Below are 14953 nucleotides of genomic sequence, written 5' to 3'. Positions count from 1 at the left end.
TGCTCAGAGACATGTATTACAGAGGGACAGCCATGCTAGTCTATTGTAGCAAAAACAACAAAGAATCAGGTGGAGCATTAAAGACTAAACAATTTATAGGTGCATCTAATGATGTGAACTGTTATGCCAAAATAAATGTGCTTTGCTTTAAAAAGCCACAAGGTTTTGCTTTAAAAAGCCACAAGGTTCAAGGGGGTGTGTTCAAGAAGGAATTGTGTAAACACACAGCTATTTTAGTTGCTTGCTACACAATTACTTCTGGGGGGTTATGCAATGATAATTATAAGTACGAAGATTGGTTTGGATCACCCATAATAGCTACTGAACTGAATGAATACATGTGTTTCTCCAAAGGCAACTGCACTGCGTGCTAACGCTATGTTAGGCACAGATTCAGGAACTGCAAAACAGTGGACATGGGACCTTTCTCACAACTGTGAGTAGCCAGTTTCAAAATTCAGCAGCACTGAAGCTAACAGTAGGTGGCTATAATTTTAATTAAACACTGATGGTCGAAGAAGAACTGATATATGAACAAACAAGCAAATCGCAAACAAATACCACATTTTCTTCAGACAATGTTTACCTAGTGATCTAAACAAGGGTGTGCATATATTGGAGCTTAAACAATGTCACAAAAGAGGCATGTTATTTATTTGTACTATTTCCAGACTGCTACATATGTTTTCAGAAGTCCCTAAGCAGTTTCCATAAAAATATTAAAATTAAATTAAAACCTCATTTAAAACATATTTTCAACACCATGTGGTACAGGAGCAGTAAAAGGAAACAGTATGATTCATTTAATAATGGGCCAGGGAAAGCTTGGGTGAACAGGTGCACTTACAAGAGATGTCTTACAGATGTCAAATTTTCTGTTTGCCATTTGCATGCGCGAGTCTTTATTCCATAGTATGGTCTCTGAGGTCTGCTATTCAGGTATTATATGGCAACATGCCAATATTTTGAGAACAACCAGCAAGTCCTTCTTCCCATTATCTTAATGGTCAGCTGGAGGTATTGCACACTGGTCAACTGGAGATTTTACACACAACACACGGGAAGGGGAAGGCGATCTGCTAGGTATCCTGGTCCTAAGTGGTTTTGGACTTTAACATTTATGACAATAACATTACTCACAACGTGGTTCAGTAGCTAGTGCAGCACATTAGAAGATAGATTTTTGCTCAGGACAAATTTTGAAGCTCTCTGCCCTTACCAAACTTGTGTTTTAGATTCTTGCTTTATACTGGCGTAAGATTACAGGGCTTTGAAGACTTCAGGGCAAATGAAAAAACAAGTAAGGACAAGCTAGAAACATTATTTGCTAACAGAAGGGGTGCAAGAAAGAATAATTAATTCAGTATTCAACCTCCACTTTACCTAGACAGTTCAAGTGCCAAAGGCTTTTATATGACTTGATGATATGTGAAATGTCATCGATTAGAAGCATTTTTTTCCCACATACAGCCAAGGGCTTATTCATCAATGCACTAATGAAAGCTTCATGTAAAAATAACTGCAGCAACAGTAACTCAAAAAAAGCAAAGGAAAATATATATTCCGTCTTCCACCCACCACATGCCTTTATACCTGTGCATAGAGTGTAGAAGCAGAATGTAGCTCTACCTTAGTGGGCACTTTGCTAAACTGCATTGTATTCTGTGGAGTGAGTAAAATACATGCATGCACTATATTCTAAGTGCCCATGCACACAGTGATACAATAAAGTCAAATTACATGTGCATGCTACAGGCCTCGCTAAAGATACATGTGGTACACAAGGATATACCTATCAGTTTGTGCAAGCTTAAGCTGTCCATACCCTGGTTCAAATCTCATCTCAGACATAACTTCATAAGGTAGCTTTCAGGAATCCAAGAGAATCTTTTCACTTCAGGTCTCCATCAGCAATGGGAGGGTGAAATTGATCTACATTCCAGGGCTGTCATAAGGATCACTATAATAATACCTGGCATACATTGGAAAAGCACACTTCCCAAATGCTCATTACTGTCATATATAAAGTGAAAGATGCTTCTGTTGTCATATATAAGGTGAAAGACCAATCCATGCTTCTAGTGATTGAAGTTGTATTCCTATACAGTGATGCAAACAGTTTCTGGAATAATTATTTATAAAGAATAAGGTTTTAAGATAGAAAAGTATCTGGGGAGATTAGAAAATTGTAAATACTTAAATCTTAAATACAAAATCTTAAATATTTTGAAATAATAAATATTTTATATTAAATATAAATGAGACCCTTTATAAGTTCTCACATGGTTCTATCATTCAAGAGTTGAGAACTTTTGTTTTATCTACAATTTCAGTTGCACAGGCTAACGAAGTTCCTGTCCACAGTATGAAGATGTTAGCCAAGGCACAGTATTTAAACTAAACACAACCCTGAATGATGTCAGAAATAAACACAAGAAACACACAATCTCTTCCACAGACTAAGTAATCAGATGCCATGTTTCTCAAGAAGTTCCTCCAAACAAGTTACTTTAAAATGAATAGTTTTTGCATGCAGGAACACCATGGAATCAAAGCCATTTCTGCAGGCATGGCTTGCTCCAAGATGGACAAGGCACATCAAGAACAGTTTGGTGTCAAGATCTGGGCTGATCTGGTGGCCAGTACCACAGCAACCACCACCACATTTGCAGGATTGGTCCCAGACGTGGTGCAATCTACAGATGAGTACCAGCTGGGAGTCCTGATGGAAGGGCTATGCAAGAGTAAGCTCCTCCCTCAAGAAATGGTCTGTTTGCTGTTGTGCCTGATCTTTCCTGCTGTGTATCCTGCATCTTGTCATGTCTGAGAGCCAGTGTGGTACAGTAGCTCAAACCACAGGGCTAGGACTCAGGAGAACTGGATTCTAGCCCCACTCAGCCATGGAGCCAACTGGGTAATTTTGGGCATGCCCAACCTAACTCACAGGATTAATGATGTGGTGATAAGATTGGGAGGAGGAGGGTGTAAGGAGCTTTGAGTTCTTTAAAAAAGAAAAGGAATATAACGCTAATTAAAAATTAAGAAAATAAAAATTAATGCCTCTTGCCTTGCTATGTTGTGTCAGCAGTTCAGGTTTTCCTGTTAGCTCTAGAGCTGCACCTTCCCTATTCCTGCTCCTGCTTCCCACTGTGTATCCTACATCTTGTTGTGTACCCTGCCTTGTCATTGTGCCTTGCTGTTGTGCTTGCCTCACTGCTTGTGTCCTGCCATGTGGTATTGCCTGAGCAATGCAAATTTGTCTGCTAGCTGCAGTTGAGTTCCTGCATCTTGTATTATATGGTGGTATGTAAACCACCCAGAGAGCACTCTGGGCTACTGGGGTGGTATATAAATGCAATCAGTCAATCAATCAATCAATATTACCCTGTCTGTATTATCTCCTGCATCTCACTGTGTATCTTGCCTTGTGTAACTTGCTGTGCCACGTATCCTGCCCAGTTATTCTGCCTCAAGTGCCTGGATCCTACCTAATACCTGTTGCACATCCTGCCTTGCTGTGCATACTGTCCAAGGTACCTGCAGCTCTGTTTGCCCTCTCGATTCTTGACTGCTTTGCTGCTGACCACATCCTTGTTCTGCCTTGATGTGTACATCTGGTTCCTGACCCTGGCCTGCTTTGTTACTACAACTTTTTACTGGACTTGCCATTCTGTTTGGACTCTGTCTCGCCTCAAGTTCTGTAGCCCTGATCCTGGTGCCTCTGTCTTGTCTCTGGCCACCCACGCCCTGGCCCTGGACCCTGACACTCAGAATGCAATTTTTAAACTACAAAAGACCATTGCTCTCCATGTCTCAATAGCTTCTGTTTGACCTTCAGAGTTCCTCCATGTATGGAAAAGGTAATCAGGCTTAATGTACCTTAAGAACAAAGTGTCTGGATTTGCTCTGAATATATTTGATTAGCTAAATAGACACACCTGTCATTGATTTTACGTACTATGAGGACTGCATTCTTCAAATAGCCAGACCAGCCAATGAAACCACTAAAGTAATGTGGGTCTTTGCCCTTCCTAGACCACCTGAAACCATTTGCCAATTTCAATATAGGGATTTCTTTAGGGATTCCTAGCCTACAAGAAGCAATGTGGGAAGACTTTCTACTCAAAGCTTGGAAAACACATCATAACCTATGTAGGACTTTTGACAGTAAAGGCCTGTAATGCCTAAAAATCTCTGTGTGTCTACAGAGTTCTTGTCTTTACAATGCAGTAGAGCAGGAATATTCTGTGTGGTTCACCCTCTTTCATCATGCTAATTCCTTCTCCCCACACAGAGGAAAAAACATATTTGTTGTTGTTTTAACTTTAAGTCAAGCTAAAGGCTCTTTCAGTGATGGCAATCAAGTTGTGGAATGCCACCTGGTACCTATACTATGGTCTTTTTGGTGTTATTTATTTATTTGTTTGTTTAAACAACTTATATGCCGCCCCATCGCATGAGCCTCGGGGCGGCTTACAACCATTAAAATCCCATATAAAATACAAAAAATTCATCAAATAAATAAAATACAAAAAATAAAATAAAATAGGTGGAGACCTTTTAATTTTCTTCAGTTTTTTAGTCTCAGAATATGCAGTATAACAACAAACATGAGTTCTCTTCCTGAGCTGTTTGTGGTTAAAAACCTGTTTATCCAACAACACATGTTTCAATGACAACCATAGTCAAGTCATACTTGTAGATATTGTTACATGCGGACCAGCCCACTGTACTTAAATCTACAGATCTAATTGGGTTTCATGAAGGTAGGTAAAATTTAAGGTGTTTTATGATAACTGGAACAGACCAAGTGACCTGTCTGCTCAGGTCACTTGGTCTGACCTGAGCAGACAGGCATCCTGTCTTTTAAAAACTTGGATTCAGTTTTTAAAAATATTTTAAGATTATTTAGTTTTTCAAGGCGAGAAGGAGGAAGTAAATGTATTACTTGGTGTTAGATTAGGCAGCTAGGTTATTTCAGAGCTTCCAGGACAAGTACAGTGGTACCTCGGCTCACGAACACCTTGGTTCACAACCAAATCGGGTCACAAACAAAAATTTCATAAATATGTTGACTTGGGTCATGAACTCCACATTGGGTGGCAACCAAGATCGCAGCCATCTCCCCCCCACCAAGTGGGGAGATGGCCATGATCGCAGTTGTGTTCATGCAGGGAAGACATGCATGATCACGGGCACGCAGGAAAGACGGGCGCAATCTCAGTCATCTCCCCCACAACCAGCACGATTGTGGCCATCCCCCCCACCCCCAAGTGGGGAGATGGCCACGATCGCAGTTGCGTTCATGCAGGGAAGACATAGAGGACCTGACGACAGAAGAACTTGCGTAACTCCAGCAGAAGGCACTTGTTGAGGAGGATTCCACTGAGGAAGATGAAGAGGTAGACAGGAAGGAGGTTAGCAGTGATGTCATACAATCCATTATGAAAAAATGGAATGAGTGCCAGGATTTTTTTGAGACGCACCAACCCAACATAACTGTAATAAACAGAGTGTTGAATCTGATGAATGATAACGTGGTCTCTCATTTCCAGAGGGTTATGCAGCACAGGAAAAAACAAGTGACTATAGACAGATTTTTCACCAAAATTGACCCTGCAGGTAAGAGACAAGGAAGAGAGGAAACCCCTGAAAGAGATCTCCCCGATGCCCTTATGGAGGGGGACTCTCCTTCAAAACAATAATCTTCCCCCCACCTAGGTTAGTGTTCTCCTCTGTACTGTACTGTACTTTGTTACTTCGTTGTTCTTTGTCACTTTGTTTCAAATTTTTCTGATTAAAAATATAGTTAGAGAACAAATTAACCTTATTTACACTGAACCTTATGGGGGAATTTGACTTGGCTCGTGACCAAAAATTGGCTCACAACCACATTCCGAGGGGCCAGAATGGATTAACCTTATTTACACTGAATCTTACGGGAAAATTTGATTTGGGTCACAACCAATTTGGGTCACAACCAGAGTTGTGGAATGGATTAAATTCATGAGCCAAGGTACCACTGTACCTGTTTCTTTGGAAGTAAATATCCCCCTTTAGGAGTGGTGGTTAAGAAGAACCACATTAATGCTTCCATCATTAATAGGATCCAGTATCAAGGGCCCAGGCATTTCAATAAAGACATCACAAAACAAACTTGGACAAAAAAAATTGTGCTGTGCTGTCAAAATAAGTTTTTGATCCAGGAAATCATCACTGTAATGCAGTACGGAAAGGAAAATAGCATCCCAGTTTCTAGCTTAATTCCTTTTTCTCACCTCACTCACAGTGAATTGTTTGGAATCGCAGAAAACCCAGGCCAAGAAATGAACAATATTTTGAGATGGCTTAAGTATTTGTGGAAGTCCGAAAGCTCCTCTATACAATGGAGTTATGCAATCAGGCACTCTACCTCATCTTAGCTATTGTTTTAGTAGTTAACTCTTAATGCTAAAGATTTAAAATGTTTTGGTACAGATATTTCTGGGTGGGGAAAAATAAATCTCAGTAGCATTTTCCTACAGAAAACTGCAATGAACAAGTCTACCAACTCTAAAACAGCTGTCAAACTATCTAAGAATGTGCATGTATTTAGAATTTTGTATGTGCGTCAACCCTGAGCTTAAAATTCAAAGAATCTTAGTTCTATTTTACAACAGGCTGAAAACATCTAGGCATTCTCTTCAGTACAGTGTGAAGAATCCAGTCAATAGAATACAAATATCTTTCAAGACCTCAGTCATAACATGAACTGATTCCTCTACATCCAAAAGCAATGCTACCTACACACCGACCACCAATTATGTTGCAAATGAGTCTTCAATTTTCATTGTAGTTATGTAACATTTTCTTCTCAGGCAAAGAAGTGAAAACTGCATTGCTTATTCTTACCCTTTACGCTCTATTGGATAATGTGACAGACTATCATACACACAGGATATTATTCATGAACAACTATGGCTATTATCAAGTATTGTGTCTCCACTTGTTCCACTGTACCTGCAGGATCTATTGCAAGCATAACATGAACAAGCATTTTGAAAACCAAGCCTGGAAGCAAGATGAAAGGCTAGTTTCCAGAATGGGATGGGTCAGCAGAGTCCCTTTATGCAAGTTCTTCTGACCTCCACATTATGGAAATGAGTGTTTCTGTTCCTTTTGGATGGCTTCAAAGAACTGTTAGCTTCCTGTTGCACTAGCTGTATGTCCTGCTAGTAAACACACAGGCTTGGATACTATGTGCAATTTTCCACTGATATGCATAGTTATTAGCAGCGACTGAGAAATACTAGGAGTTCTTCTGCAAACACTGGTTGCAAACTTCTTGAGGTCTGATGTTTCAAGATTCCCTTTTTTTGAATAGTAAGCTACATCAACCACTATTTGGTGTTCTTCATGGCCCACCTAATGAATGAAAAGGAAGATGGAAACCCCTAATTCACCAATTATATAAAAGGACAAAAAGTGCTACTAACACTAAAAGGTTGGTACATCTCTTCATGCATCTGAAGCAGTGACCTCTATGTTTGTTTCAGAAGTATTTATAGATTCTTATTTTCACTCTAGTGATAGGGACTATGGATGGTTCACACAATCATGGGAGGAAAGCCATGTATGTTGGAAGCATGCCATGTGATTTACCTAGTTACCTTCACAGCATGTGGCTTGCTGTGTCACCCGCGTCCAGTGCTATGCAGGTAGGGGTGGCTTAAAAACCACTTCAGAATCCTTGGCTTGTTGGAGGGTTCTGGAGAGGTTTTGGGGCTGCCTACCACCATACACATTGCTAGGTTCAGATGACACAGGCAAGCTGTGCACTATGACATTAGTTAGGTACATTCTGTGGTGTGTACTCAGCACACAACCTTGGCTTCTTTTCCCCATCCCCATCATCATCCAGATTTGCCCTATGATTCAGAATACAAAATCCTATAAAATTTTCCATGGAGGGACCACAGTGTTCTGCTTTTTAATTCTTAATGTTGGGTTGGATCCAAAGGTACCTTTCCACATGTGAGGAAAACATGTCCCCTGGTCATAAAATGGCTGTTTTGCATATGCTAGTGCAAAGAAAATGTCACTGCATCTAAAATATGTCTTGCTGAAGCATGAGAACTGAGACAGCTCCTGTTACAGCACTGCACAAACCTCTGTGCATACATTTCTGGAACATCACTAGATATTTTCCTTCTATTCACAATTCTTTGAATCCAATTCATAGTATTTTGCACAAATGAAAAGCAGCAGTCAGCTATATTTTGAAGTAACAACAAGCCACGTAGTTCTTGTTCCTCTACTAAACTATGTTTTCTGAATAAAGAGGTGTTCATTGTACTTCATAGCCCATGCGTGCACTTTTCACTTAGAAGATACCACAGAAACAGTGCATCATTCCCCCACCCCCAGCCCTTCTGAGCAATTCATTCTGTTACATTCACTTCAAAGCATGGAACATAGTTTCACAGGCTGCCAGATATGACATGGCACCTTTCCAGGATTTAATCCATGCAAGACAGGTTATAGCATCCTCCCTGTTATTTCACAGTTCGACCTGTTTTACCACAGGTGTCCTGAAAGCAGTTGTTACCAGAAATACACAGTCAAGAACAAGTTGCATTTTCTTCCTCCAGAACCACAGAATTCTATACCATGACTACAGTCTGAGGAACACAGAGTTGCTCTCTAGTACCTGGTGGCAGATGGTCAAAGCTGATTCTCTTCAGCAGTGAACTTAAGTGTGAAAGCAAAGCAGGATTATGCCACAATACAGAAGTGGTTTCTATGTTCAGCTGGGGGGGGGGACCCTAAACATGCAAGAATATTTTCATGTTGTTCCCTTTAATTTACAAACTTGCTAACTGATATGACCTGATATGACCACTCCGACTTGGTGGTAATTGAGCCTACAGAGAGACAGTGGGATAAAGAATATAAAGAAACCAGAATTCAGGCAGATTATAAATCACATCTGTAGCTGAATCTGCACAGGTACAGATCCCCTTGTGTCTTTTTACAGAGGCAGGTATATGTCTCAACTCCATACATATATGAGTTCAACTTCACCCTTTCCTCTTATTGCCATTTTATTACTCTTATTTTTAAAACAATTTTTAATTTGCATCAAAACACTTCTCCAGATATAATTCTAATTTAAGTGTTGAACAGCTATAAAACCATAATGGCATAGTTTTTGGAAGGAGCCCCAGAAACTAACAGAAATGCTTGTTTCAAGAAATAGAACTGGTCAGAAGGTCTCCATCCTGCAAGCTCTGCTGACCTGCCCTGTATCATTTCCACTCATCTCCAAATGTTTTGAGAACCTCTGTATTCCCACTATGCTAGCAGAATGTCCAGCTAACAAGGAGGCCATAGTGGGTACTGCCCAATGTGTGCTGAACTTCATATGGTTACTCAGGTGAAATGACCTCTCCTTTCCTCACCCCCATTGTCAGACCCACTGGTGTAAACTGTAGGATGTACAAATAGAAAAAGGACATTCCTGACTCTGGTAACTCATAGAAATTCTGCTTTTAGCTTACAAAGGAAAGGCAATGACTAGGTAGGAGCAATTTCTCTAGAAACAGCCCAACCCTTTTCTCCATTTCAGTTTATAAAGTCCTTCTGCCCCTTAAAATCTGGCTGTTGTTCACAGTATATACAGTGAATTTGTTCACAATGAGATTGAAATGAAGTAGTTATTCACTAGATAGTTTGCCTATCACTCCCAATATCAATTTGCAGCTTTGTCAGCAACCGCATAGCTGAATTATGGGCATCAGCTCGGTCTGAGCTATGGCTTTAGCCCTTCAGTCATACACACTCTACAGGGTACAGGAAAGGTTCAGAAAATAAATGTCAACTGTATCAGCAGAGAAGTCAGCTACATACTGTATGAAATGTATCAGACACATATGATCTTCAGATATTATGTCAGAGTGACAGCTGGGAGAGGTGGATTCGGCGGCCACCTCAGCTAAGGCTGATGTACCAGCTACAGCCATATCTGCACAGAAAGAACCTGGCAATGGCTATTCACACACTGATCACTTCTCTCCTGGACTACTGTAATGCATTTCTGTGGGGCTTCCCTTGAAGACGGTCCAGAAACTTCAACTGGTCCAAAATAGGGCAGCAAGGCTGCTGAGGAGGACTGGCTGATATGATCATATAAGCTTCACTGGCTACCAAAGTCTGAGCCCAATTCAAGGTGTTAACACTTGTGTTTAAAACCCTAAATGACCTGGGGCAGGGTACCTAAAGAAACACCTCTTCCCACATGTATTCCTTTTATTTATTTGTATTTCCAGTTCTATGCCACCTTTTACTTTAAAAGTCCCTAGGTAGCTTACAAAATCATAAAGACACATTTTTAAATATGAAACAATTTCAAATTTTAAAAGCCTTAATTTTTAAAAAAATCATAATACAATAACATTAAATAGGTGGAAGGGAGTCAGGATCAATTAAATTTTCACCTGGCTTCAGAATGAAAATAGTGACAGCGCCAGGCAAATTTCCCTTGGGAGTTTATTCCAGAGGTGGGGAGCAGCCACTGAGAAGGCCCTTTCCCTATGTATTATCCCACTCACCTCTTTGAGGGGGGGCTCCCGTAGAAAGGCCTACTGGTCTGAACTAAGCGCTTAGGCAGGCTCGTATGGGTGAAGGCAGTCCTTTAGGTAACCAGGCCCTAAACTGTTTAGGACTTTACATGTCAAAACAAGCACCTTCAATTGGGCCTGGGCAACAACTGGTAACCAGTTGAGCACTGGAGTAATATGAATCCTAGGTCCACCAGCCACCAATGAGTCCACCAGCCACCAATCTGGCTGCCCAGTTTTGTACCTGTTGTAACTGCCTGTCCGTCTTCAAGGGCAGCCCCACGAAGAGTGCATGTACCTACCTTGTCTCTTAGGTCATCATCAGAGGCCCTTCTGAAGGAGCCCCCTCCTCAGGAAATAAGGAAGGTAGCTACAAGAAGAAGCGGCACCCCAACTTAGGAATCAGCACCTCAGAGAGGTTTGTCTGGCACCCTCTTTTTATTCTTTCGGGGGCCAGGTGAAGACCTTTTTATTTTCCTGGTATTTTAACTGCTAAATGATTTAAATGGTTTTGAAATTTTATATCTAGTTACTGACTGTGGCTATGCCTTTCATGTCACTTTGGGTTCTGTGAAGTTTAATGATGCTGCGGTTTTACTAGTTAGACTGTCCAAAGTTTAATATTGTTTTATTGTACACTGTTATTTTATCATATTGTATATTTTTATTTATAACCTGGCCAGAGCCTTATGGCTAATAGGGTGGGATAAAAATCTAATAAATAAAAGAACACCAGCTTCCTCTGGCTGTGTTTTTCCAAGAAAAATCCAAGGTCGTGGTTTTGAGCATTAAAGTCTTATATAGCTTGGGACTGAAATATCAAACAGAGCAGCTTTCCCAGTATAAAACTACCTGAAGACTATGATCATTATCTGAGATGTTCCTCAAAGCACCTCCTTCCAAAGGATGTTCAGAGAATGGCAACAAGAGAAAGGGCCTTCTTCATGGTGGCCTCTAAATTCTGAAAGGCTCTCTGCAGACCTGATGCCAACATTTGAGCACACATTTTCTTCATACAGGTGGACCACACAATAAACCGCAGCCAATTAGTAATACCTATGGTATATACCTCCTTCATGGATCACTGCCTTGTTGTGGCGAAGGGGCTTGCGTAGCTCAATGAAGCTATGAGCTATGTCGTGCAGGGCCACCCAAGACGGAGAGGTCATAGCAGAGAGCTCTGACAAAACGTGATCCACTGGAGAAGGAAATGGCAACCCACTCCAGTATCTTTGCCATGAAAACCCCATGGACAGTACCAAAAGGCAAAAAGATATAATGCTGGAAGATGAGCCCCTCAGGTCGGAAGGTGTCCAACATGCTACTGGGGAAGAGCAGAGGGCTAGTACTAGTAGCACCAGAAAGAATGAAGAGACTGGGTCAAAGCAGAAAGGACACTCAGTTGCAGATGTATCTGGTGGTGAAAGTCCGATGCTGCAAAGATCTATACTCCATAGGAACCTGGAATGTAAGATCCATGAATCAAGGCAAGCTGGATGTGGTCAAACAAGAGATGACCAGACTGAACATTGACATCTTAGGAATCAGTGAACTAAAATGGACAGGAATGGGTGAATTTAATTCAGATGACCATCAGGTATGCTACTGCGGGCAAGAATCCCTCAGAAGAAATGGAGTAGCCTTCACAGTCAATAAAAGAGTAGGAAAAGCAGTACTGGGATACAATCTCCAAAACGACAGAATGCTCTCAGTTCGAATCCAAGGCAAACCATTCAGCATCACAATAGTCCAAGTCTATGCCTCAACCACTGGTGCTGAAGAGGCTAAAGTTGACCAGTACTATGAAGGCCTACAACACCTTCTAGAATTAACACCAAAAATGATGTCCTTATCATCATGGGGAATTGGGGCAGGGCGTGGGGGCGGGCACCAGCTTAACTCGCTGGTCGCGGTCTGGGGCCAGCGGCCTCGGGGTGACGGCCAAAGGGCGGTCGCCGCCATTTGTGACCGTTCGTGGCCGTGCGGGGGCTGGGCTGGGGAGAGACTCTGTCGGTGGGTGGAATTTTATATCGGGGGTAGACGGGGAGTTTTATACTGTTTTAATATTTTTATTGTATTTTAATTTGTTTTTATGGAGTTGTTCCTGGCCATGTTGGCAGCTGGGTTACCTGGGGAACGCGTGGGCACCGCCATTGGGGTGGTTGTGGGCAATGGACGTTACAGCAGTGGGGGTTTAACATGTCCGTGTAGAAGAAGGAGGGAAAGATGGTTGACACCTGTCCCTCCTTCTGGTTTTACCCCCAGCCAGAGGGTTTCAGGTAGTCTTGTCAACCGCCCCCTGGGCCTGACAGTGCTGCTGCTTAATGCCAGGTCCATCCACAAAAAATCGTCCCTCATCCACGACCTGATTGTGCAAGAGGGGGCCGACCTGGCTTGCATAACAGAGACCTGGGCAGGAGGGGGGGGTGTCACCCTCTCTCAAATGTGCCCGCCCGGGTATCTAGTTCAGCACTGTCCACGCCTGGAAGGGAGGGGAGGGGGTGGCTTTGGTTTACCGAACCTCCATCTCCCTCACAGGGCTTCCAGTCCCTTCAAGGCCGGGGCTAGAGTGCCTCTACTTGGTGTTGGGTGACCGAGACTGATTGGGGATTCTGCTGGTGTACCGTGCACCCTTCTGCCCATCAGACTCCCTGCCTGAGCTGATGGAGAGCGTCTCGGACCTGGTGTTGAGGACATCCAGGATGTTGGTCCTGGGGGATTTCAATCTCCACGCCAAGACTGGTCTGACCGGGGCAGCTCAGGACTTCATGGCCTCCATGACGGCCATGGGGCTGTCTCAACATGTCACAGGCCCAACCCATGAACATGGACACACTCTGGACCTGGTTTTCTCAACGGGGCAGGAAGAGGGTGATCTGAGGGTGAGGAATGTGTGTCTGACACCCCTGTCATGGTCAGATCACTTCCTCGTGAGGTTTGTGCTTGAGAGTGGCCTTTCCCTCTGTAAGGGTGCGGACCCAATTTTGTGTGTCCGCCCCCAGAGCCAGATGGATCCGGATGGATTTCTGAAGGCCCTGAGAGAGTGTCCGGCTGACAAGACTGGTGCTCCTGTCGAGGCTCTGGTTGAGCTGTGGAATGGGGAAATGACCAGGGCTATTAACACGATCGCTCCTAAACATCCTCTCCCGCCGGGCAGAGCCCACTCTTCCCCTTGGTATACACCTGAATTGTGGGCAATGAAGCAGGTTGGGAGACATCTAGAGCGTAGGTGGAGGAAATCACGGGATGAATCTGACCAAACACACTTAAGAGCCCATTATTGGGCCTATGCTGTGGCAGTGAGGGCGGCAAAGAAGAAATTCTTCTCCGCTTCCATTGCCTCCTCACAATGCCGTCCGGCAAAGCTTTTTTGGGTGGTACACGGGCTGGTTCATCGTGGCCCTAAGAAAGATCCGGTATCACCCTCGAAGGCCCGCTGTGATGACTTTGCCAAGCATTTTAGGGAGAAAATCACTCAGATTCGTCATGAGCTGGACTCTGCTAGCGACTCAGAGACTTCTGGGGAGATACCAATGTCGCCATCTGGTCCAAAACCGATGGATGAGTTTCAGTTGCTGTGGCCTGATGATTTGGACAAAGTGCTTGGACGAGTATGTCCTACCACTTGCCTATTGGACCCTTGCCCATCTTGGCTTATTAACAATGCCAAGCACGGGACAGGGACCTGGATCTTGGAAGTGGTTAACGCCTCTCTGAGGGATGGCCGGGTACCTGCCCCTTTAAAGGAAGCGGTAGTCCGACCGGTCCTGAAGAAGGCGTCATTGGATCCAGAGATGGCCACTAATTATAGACCAGTGGCCAACATCCCGTTTCTGGGCAAGGTGTTGGAGCAGGTGGTGGCGGGACAACTCCAAGCACTCTTGGATGAAGCTGATTATCTGGACCCATTTCGGTCTGGCTTCAGACCTGGGTATGGTACTGAATCTGCCTTGATCACCCTGTACGATGACCAGTGCAGGGAGAAAGACAGGGGGAGTGCATTCCTGTTGGTTCTCCTGGACCTCTCAGCGGCTTTCAATACCATGGACCATGGTATCCTTCTGGATAAGCTAGCGGGACTGGAAGTTGGAGGCACTGCTTTGCAGTGGTTCCTTTCCTATCTCAATGGCCGATTCCAGAAGGTGATGCTGGGGGACTATGGCTCTGCGCCATGGCAGCTATGCCATGGAGTACCGCAGGGATCCATTTTATCCCCTTTGCTATTTAACATCTACATGAAACCACTGGGAGAGGTCATTAGGAGGTGTGGGCTGCGGAATCATCAGTACGCTGATGATACCCAGCTCCACCTCTCTTTCTCAACCGATCCAGGTGAGGCAGTGGCTGTACTGAAC

At 43.3% G+C, this 14953-nt stretch overlaps 1 protein-coding gene across 1 annotated transcript in view; it reads right to left on the bottom strand.

The window, feature by feature from the left end:
* Positions 1–14953, bottom strand: part of KANK1 (KN motif and ankyrin repeat domains 1) — a 131253-nt gene that overhangs the window by 46979 nt on the left and 69321 nt on the right. The window lies entirely within an intron of this gene.

The sequence above is a fragment of the Varanus komodoensis genome, unplaced genomic scaffold, assembly GCF_004798865.1.
Source record: "Varanus komodoensis strain SLA01 unplaced genomic scaffold, ASM479886v1 scaffold5, whole genome shotgun sequence".
Taxonomy (NCBI): domain Eukaryota; kingdom Metazoa; phylum Chordata; class Lepidosauria; order Squamata; family Varanidae; genus Varanus; species Varanus komodoensis.
This window is presented reverse-complemented; position numbering and strand designations above follow the sequence as displayed.